The sequence below is a fragment of the Podarcis muralis genome, chromosome 8 (genome assembly GCF_964188315.1).
Source record: "Podarcis muralis chromosome 8, rPodMur119.hap1.1, whole genome shotgun sequence".
NCBI lineage: Eukaryota > Metazoa > Chordata > Lepidosauria > Squamata > Lacertidae > Podarcis > Podarcis muralis.
Genome location: NC_135662.1, coordinates 62,645,317 through 62,653,805, shown reverse-complemented (window position 1 = coordinate 62,653,805; position 8,489 = coordinate 62,645,317).

Below are 8,489 nucleotides of genomic sequence, written 5' to 3'. Positions count from 1 at the left end.
CACTTCTTCTCACGTCATAGATACTTGATGTATGGTGGTGGTAGAGGAGGGGGTTAAGAATATTTGAAAGGATTCTGAAATGAACCGTCCGTGTTCTGGAGCTGTTTACCTCTGGATATCAGTCACTAAGATCAAACAAGAGGGGTGTGGGATGTAATCCTCTGGAGCAGTCAAGTACAACTTTTCCTGTTTGCCTAGAGTGAACATGCATGGGGAATGTTGGTCCATCCAGTTGAACTTCCTGTTACACCTGGCTGGAGCACCCTTCCTTTTGCATGTGACTAGTAGGTGGGTAGGGACGCGGGTGGCGCTGTGGGTAAAACCTCAGCACCTAGGACTTGCCGATCGTATGGTCGGCGGTTCGAATCCCCACGGCGGGGTGAGCTCCCGTCGTTCGGTCCCAGCTCCTGCCCACCTAGCAGTTTGAAAGCACCCCTAAGTGCAAGTAGATAAATAGGTACCGCTTTATAGCGGGAAGGTAAACGGCGTTTCTGTGCGCTGCGCTGGTGCTGGCTCGCCAGAGCAGTTTCGTCAAGCTGGCCACGTGACCCAGAAGTGTCTTCGGACACCGCTGGCTCCCGGCCTCTTAAGCGAGATGAGCACGCAACCCCAGAGTCAGTCACGACTGGCCCGTACGGGCAGGGGTACCTTTGCCTTTACCTTTAGTAGGTGGGTATGACCTTTCCAGACCTGGTAAAAGCCAAGTCACATAGCCACCTTCCTTCTTTTTCACCCTGCCTGCTTCCTGCTTCACTTGGACTGCACTGGTTATCTCCCATATGGCATAAACCTGTTTTTACATATTTGTAACTTTAAGCCTAAAGCCTGCCTTCAGGGATGACACCGTGCTCTGCCTGATCACAAGTAAAACTACATTTTGCTACTTATGAATAAGACTGTTGTGTCTTTATTCTTCTAGGAGGGATTCAAGGGGTCTTACCAGCAGTCTTGAGAGACTCACACGAGTCTGCAACCAGCTTTCTTGCTGTGTAAAAGAGGGAATGCACTCTGCTGTGCGAAGAAACTTGCTAGCGTGAGTTAGGAAGGATAATATTAATCCATATATCCTCTCCTGTTACCCACAACATTCCCGCAAGGGGAAGGACATCACCTTTTAGAGAGAGAGACAGCAAGAGTATAGTCTGCTATTTATAAATTTTTTTTTACATAGAGAGATGACTGTGTCCAGTTTCAGACAATTCCTCATCCAAACTCTTGCTGGAAACCTGTCACCTGCAAACCAGCAATATATATTCCTATAACCAGTTACTTGGAAGATTGTGATGCCTCACACTCAACCTAGTTTGACCAAGAAGGGCTGACTTATTTACTTACTTACTTACTTACTTACTTACTTACTTACTTACTTTATGATTGTGAATCATCTCCAAAGACTAATAATGAACAAGGGGAGATTTTGCAGCCTTTTTTTTCTGCACACTGACTCAACTAAAAAGCTTCCCTAAAGCTGGCACAAAATAAACAAAGTATCTGTGTTCCTAAAATCAGTCTGTGGTCTAGTTGTAGAGGAAAGTTTTTGCTAAAGATGTATAATGAAGGCGTCAGGCAGAAAAGCCCCATTCTCATGTTGCCACCCTCCATCTTTCACAGAAAGAGCACATGAAGAAGGGCTTCAGATGATTATCTCAAGGTCTGGGTCAGTTCATATGAGGTGAGGCAGTCCTTGAGGGATTGTGGCCCTGAACCATTTAAAGCTTTATAGATCAAAACCAGCACTTTTAACTGGGCCTGGAAACTAATTGGCAGCCAGTGTAGTTGGGCCAGGTTTAGCATTATATGCTCAAATTGCTTTACCCCAATGAGCAACCTGGCGGCTGAATTCTGTACCAGCTGAAGTTTCCGAATTGTCTTCAGAGGCAGCCCCACGTTTAATATATTGCAGTAATCTAACCTCTAGGTTAGATGAAGCATGACCTCAGAAGAAGCTGCCTGGTATATCACAAGTGCATATTCTAAAAGTAAGCATTTACAAATGTAATAGTAAAGTGTGCCTCAAATTTTAATTGCAGGGGATGGAGAGAGAAAATGCTTCAGCCATCAGGAGTATGGGAAACACAGTCCTAAATAAACACCTCAGGATTTTTTCGGCATCCCTTTCTCGCTTGACCTGAAGGTTAGACAAAGCTTAACCTAATTTGCCCTAAAAGTGGAATTGAGTCAACTTGTATTGTGAACTTTACTATTTAAAAGAGAAAATCTCTTTTCCTAGGAAGAATGGTCTGTTTGAAACTTTGTACTTATTTAGTTTCCTCATGATGGAAATTATTTCACTTAATTTGGTTAGAGCTACATTGACACAGGGGTTCATTAGGACACCCATTTGCTTGCAATTCAATCTAAAATTAAATACACTTTGTTGTGGATTTTATTACTTTTAAACTACTGTATCTATTGCCTTTATTAGCAGCTAATACACAATTATGAAGGTAAACAGTTTTCATTACACTGTTTGGTCTTTTTTAGGGGTGCAACATTTTTCTCCTTTTTCTTTCACATAGCCAGAAGTTGTATTCTGGTTAGTAGCAATCAATTTAGCCTCTTTTCCTACCGATGAAATCTCATACGCATTTTGAATTGCTGCAGTAATACATTTTGGCTATCTTCTCAAATTTTGCCAATTCTATTATTGGAAAGACAGTGGAGATTACAGGGTCAGCATACCTGGTTATCTTTGAGCTGTAGGTTAAGTGAGGGTTATGATGCTGCAGATTTGGATTTTATTATTTGCCTCCCCACTTTTTGTTTGCTGAGGGTTAACTAAGTTGCAGAACTGGCTTTCTCATCAGTAGGTGTCACTATAGTACTGTTTGCACAGCTAAGAGCACCATGCTAGAGCACTGGGTGGCAAAAATAAAGGAATGCAGATATGCCCAGGAATGCAGATGGTCTTCCACTCATCTCTCTGGTAAAGAGCGAAGAAAGCTATCCAGCTCTGTGGTACTAGACTGTGCTTATTTTATATAAAAAGGCAACCATTGCTATTGTTTTGTTAACTTGCTCTATCTTGTCCAAGGTAACCCAAAGCAACTTACAACAATTATGGGGAAGACAGGCTAGATAAAGTAGGTTTCTGAAACATAGTAGAAGACTTTTTTCTAATTTTGAACACAAAAGTATCTAAGGCCTATAAGGAATGCAAAAAATGTACCCAGCCATTTAGGTTTCTCTAAATGAGACGCTGCTGCTGCTGCTGCTATGTTGTTCTAGCTGAATTCACAATCACAGAATCATCTGGAGAGTAATTCCTTACCCTAAGAAACCTTGTCCCGTTCCTAATTGGATTGTGCTCTCCAATTCATTAAGCACCACAAGTACAGGAGAGAGATGAGTATACTGCGGCATGCTAGTTTAGGTGGGAAAGATGAGGCTTTTGACACGGTAATACAGAACAAAACCCCTAAAGCAAGTGGTATGTTTAATAATGAAAACCCTAATCTTTCAAAGAAGCAAGCCATGTCAGACCTTCTATATTCCTCAGTATCAGCAGCCGCCCCTATACCAGTAGAGCCACACTCCTGGTACCAGTTACACAGCAGATAATCAGGATGGAGATGGGGCAGGGCTGTGTTGGAGTCAAGACTGCCCTGAGACTGCATGGATGGACCAGTGGGAGTGTTTGATTGGTTCTGCCAATGTGTCTGTGGAACCCCAACACAGCTTCAGCTTCGCCATGCTCCCATCCCCATCCAGACAAGCTGCAGTGTCACCCAGAGATGGGAGGTGGGCCCCACAGCTCTGCCCCACCACACCAAGTGTTACTGCCCTGCACTAGGGCCCATAGAAACCAGCATTACCGTTTCCCAGGGTTTAAGCCACGGTCAACTGCACTCAATTTTTAACAAAAGTTAAATACTAAAGTTGATGTCAGGGGCTGGTCTGGATTGGAAGATTGGGGAATGCAATCACAGAGAGATCAGCTCCTAACAGAGGAGGAGGGGGAATATTCGCCCGCCCGCCCCTGCTTCCAGCGTTTCCAGAAGCAGAGAGACAGGCAGACACAGAAGCTGCTCAGTTGCGAGAGGAGCCACCCAGCTATGAGATAGTAGCTAAGCAACCAGAAGGGAGGGAGCAGCTGGACGATACATCAATCGAGAGTGGGGGAGAACCCCCTCCCTCCCCCCCGAACTTGGAGGTCCAAGCATGTCACAAAACAAATGAGACACAGGGGGGAGGAACTTCCCATTGGCACGCTTCTTGCTGCAGAAGTGGGGAGGAGTCAGAATAAGCAACTGATATCCTTGTGAAGGGTTGCCTGTCTGTGCTTGCAACATAATGCTGTAATAAAAGGACTATAAGTCTACCAAATGCTTTGTTAATTCTTATCGTTGAGCTACCAGAACAGAGAGAGGAACTCCTATACTTGACAGTTGCTAGCAAGGCTTTATGTTAATAGCACTGGTGTATATAGTAGGATTCTCAGGTAGAAAGCAATGGAAGGGGCAAAGACTTCTGTTACTAATACATACCTTCGAAAGATTTTGGGAAGTCTCCTTCTGAACTCCTCTGTGTACTGGAAAATGCCTTTATGTTTTAAACCCTATACAAAAGAACATTTGAACTTTTAGAATTCTAATAAGCATATCTTCTTAGTATAACCATTTTTTTGCACATTTTCATAAAGACAATGACATAATTTTAAAAGACTATCTTACCTTCCACCTATAATACACATGTCTTTGGTATAGTTTTCTTACATACCCAAATTGGACATTATGCTAATTGTGTGAGTGCAATTAATGTGTCTTGTTCTTAACTGAAATAGTAACTGTGACTAGGGCAGGGTGGATGGAACTGAGACTGGCACATTGGGAAGGTTTTAACCCTTACCTGTACCGTTATCCTGATTAAACCCCCACAGCTGCTTTTTGACCTGGGAACAACCTTCCATTAATTTCAATGGAATCTTTGTGGTACATATAGTATAGCTATTGCGTGATCTTAAGAATTTACACAAAAACAACAACACTTCCTTCTTCAGAAAAAGAAAATCAGCATGTACACATTTCTATCACTTCTCTTCAACTAATCCCAAATTCAGTTATGTAAATTATAATATAACACTGATTGTTTCAGGGTTGGACAAGATAAAGAAGATGCAAGTAGTTTAAAAATACTAATATTTCCCTCACGAGAAAGCAATTTATGTAGTCAGAATATTCACTAGAATACAACATGCAGACTGTATATATATATATATATATATATATATATATATATATATATATATGTTGATATTCTGTACATGTAGAATAATCATTGTTATGTTGCTCGTCAACACTTAGGAGGAAACTTTCTGAGGAAATCTTCATGTCTTCCATATAGTAATATTAACACCATTAATATTAATAAAAGCATGCTTTGGGTACTGCATATTGAACTCTGCAATGTCTTTGTAGGAAGGCATTGTCTAATACAGATAGATGCTGGAGATATGATGTTGGAAATGACTGCTGAGGCATAAGATTCGAGCATATGCAGTTATTTTTTTCTTTGTGGTCTGAAGCTGTTGTCCGTATTAATTTTAAATTGGTGAAACCCTTGATATCTGAGGATGTTTGTGTATGTTGAAATTATATTCCTGTAGTATGGGGGTTAATGGAAGGATAATAGAAATGGATTTTGTGAGCCTTTGTGGTCACCAAGAGAGTTTACTCTGAGCCTGGAAGGATAAACACCCACCACCTCCTTAAAATGTAGAGCCCTTGCTACATTTTAATGTACTTTTTATAAATTCACCTTGGTTTGGACATTTGGCAAGAATATATCAAGCCATAAGTGGAAACTAAGATGAATGTGCTGATGACCATTTTATTATTATTAATGTGAGCTGATGGGGCCCCCCCTCTTTATTCTAATTCTTTTTTTAATAAATTCTCAATAAAAAGTGGTTTTCCGCTTGCCCTACTCCTTTGCCAGGGAATGCCCACTCTTTATCAGAGCAAAGGTCAATCCACAGAAAACCTGAATTGCCATTTTGCCTGCTTGAACACTAAAGAGTGATCTTTCCTTGGAGAAAGCAGCAGGACAAGGCTGTGGACTCTCCTTCACTGGAGGTTTTTAAGTAGAGATTGGATGGCCATCTGTCCTGGGGGGTGTTATTGGGTTGTTCTTGTTTTTATCTTGATTGTGTATTCTGTGTTTTTATATCATGATTTTATCCTGTGAACCGCCCTTAGACCTGCGGGTGCAGGGCGGTATACAAATTTAATAAGTAGTTTATTATTATTATTATTATTATTATTATTATTATTATTATTATTATTATAGTTGAGATTCCTGCATTGCAAGGGGTTGGACTAGATGACTCTTAGGGTCCTTTCCAACTCTACAATTCTATGATTCTATGATAAAAGGAAGTGTGGATGAGCTCTGAGTTAAACCAAAATGGACAGGAAAATGGTGGATACCTTACACCATGTCTACTCAGACATTAGGCAATTCTGTGGGTTTAAACCCAGGTAATTAGGATTAGAGTGTACTCTTAGGTTGCAAACATACCTGGGCTTAAGTCTCATTGAATTGAACAGAACTTCTCAATAACTACACTGTCAAATCATGATGTCAAACTCATTAATGGCATGAAAGCATAATTAGAAGTATTATTTTCCACATAAATACATATTTGTTGATGTTTATTTATGTCTGTTTTATTTGTATGATACTTGTGAATAAAAAGGCAGGGTTTTGAAAATGAATTCAGAGAGAAAACTACATCAAAGGGCTGGTGGAATACAGGATCTTCTCAAAACTACAAAACAAAACACAGAGGATATATCTGCCTATCTGATTATCTGAATATAAAAGAGTTTGAGGATCTTTGAATACTACTGTAGAGGCGAAATTGTTTGGTTCAGGGAGAGATAAAGGTGCTAACATTATGCATCTCTGGTGTTTCCCACTGTCAAAACCAGAGCACTATATATTTTACCACTAGCTTATTTTTAGATTGTTCTATCTTTGCATATCTTTCTATTTCAAGTGGTAGTGCTTTGTCCAAGTGGAGAAGATTGCAGACAATTGGGGTAGGAGGTAGAAACCCCCAAGGTATCATGTTAAGTAACGTAATACCTTTGAGTCAGTACCTGAAGGCAAGTGACAAATCAATTAAGACTACCATAAAAAGGTAAAAACCCAATTAAATAATTATCTCTTCCACTTGCGACTATTAAGAGCTAATTAAATTCTATATGTTCTATTACATGTGGATTCAAACCCTCCCTTGCCAGTTAAGGAAAGGTATTCAATGGTTACAGATGAGACTTCATAAACATTCAAATGCCTATTGTGATAGGCTACGGCATGGGACTTTGTGGTAAAAATTAGCTTTTACTGACGGCTGCAATTTTTTTTTTAATTTTTAAATCAAACCCACGTATATCTCATGACATAAAAAGGCATTCGACAGAGAATTTATTGCTTCTATGTATTGGTTAGACTGTGTACCGCAGTACCATAATTATTATTTTTCATAACATGATGATGCTCTTGAAAAGCTTAAGGATTTTTAGTAATATATTTAAGGGACAGAATTTTATCTTCACAACATTATTATTATATGATTATTATTATATGTTGCTATATGATTTTATGTGATGCCTATACAAGGTCCCCCAGGCAACTCACAATTATAGACATTTGTTTATTTTATTTTAAAAAAGGTAAAGGTACCCCTGCCCGTACGGGCCAGTCTTGACAGACTCTAGGGTTGTGCGCCCATCTCACTCAAGAGGCCGGGGGCCAGCGCTGTCCGGAGACACTTCCGGGTCACGTGGCCAGCGTGACATTGCTGCTCTGGCGAGCCAGAGCCGCACACGGAAACGCCATTTACCTTCCCGCTTGTAAGCGGTCCCTATTTATCTACTTGCACCCGGGGGTGCTTTCGAACTGCTAGGTTGGCAAGCGCTGGGACGAACAACGGGAGTGCACCCCGCCGTGGGGATTCGAACCGCTGACCTTTCGATCAGCAAGCCCTAGGCGCTGAGGCTTTTACCCACAGCGCCACCCACGTCCCTTATTTTTTTTTTTTTTTTACTTATTATTAAATGTTCCTCTGGACCATAAAGAAGGCTGATTGCCGAAGAATGGATGCTTTTGAATTATGGTGCTGGAGGAGACTCTTGAGAGTCCCATGGACTGCAAGTAGATCAAACCTATCCATTCTTAAGGAAATCAGCCCTGAGTGCTCACTGGAAGGACAGATCGTGAAGCTGAGGCTCCAATACTTTGGCCACCTCATGAGAAGAGAAGACTCCCTGGAAAAGACTCTGATGTTGGGAAAGATGAGGGCACAAGAAGAAGGGGACGACAGAGGACGAGATGGTTGGACAGAGTTCTCGAAGCTACCAGCATGAGTTTGACCAAACTACGGGAGGCAGTGGAAGACAGGAGTGCCTGGCGTGCTCTGGTCCATGGGGTCACGAAGAGTCGGGCACGACTAAACAACTAAACAACAACAACAAATGTTCCTC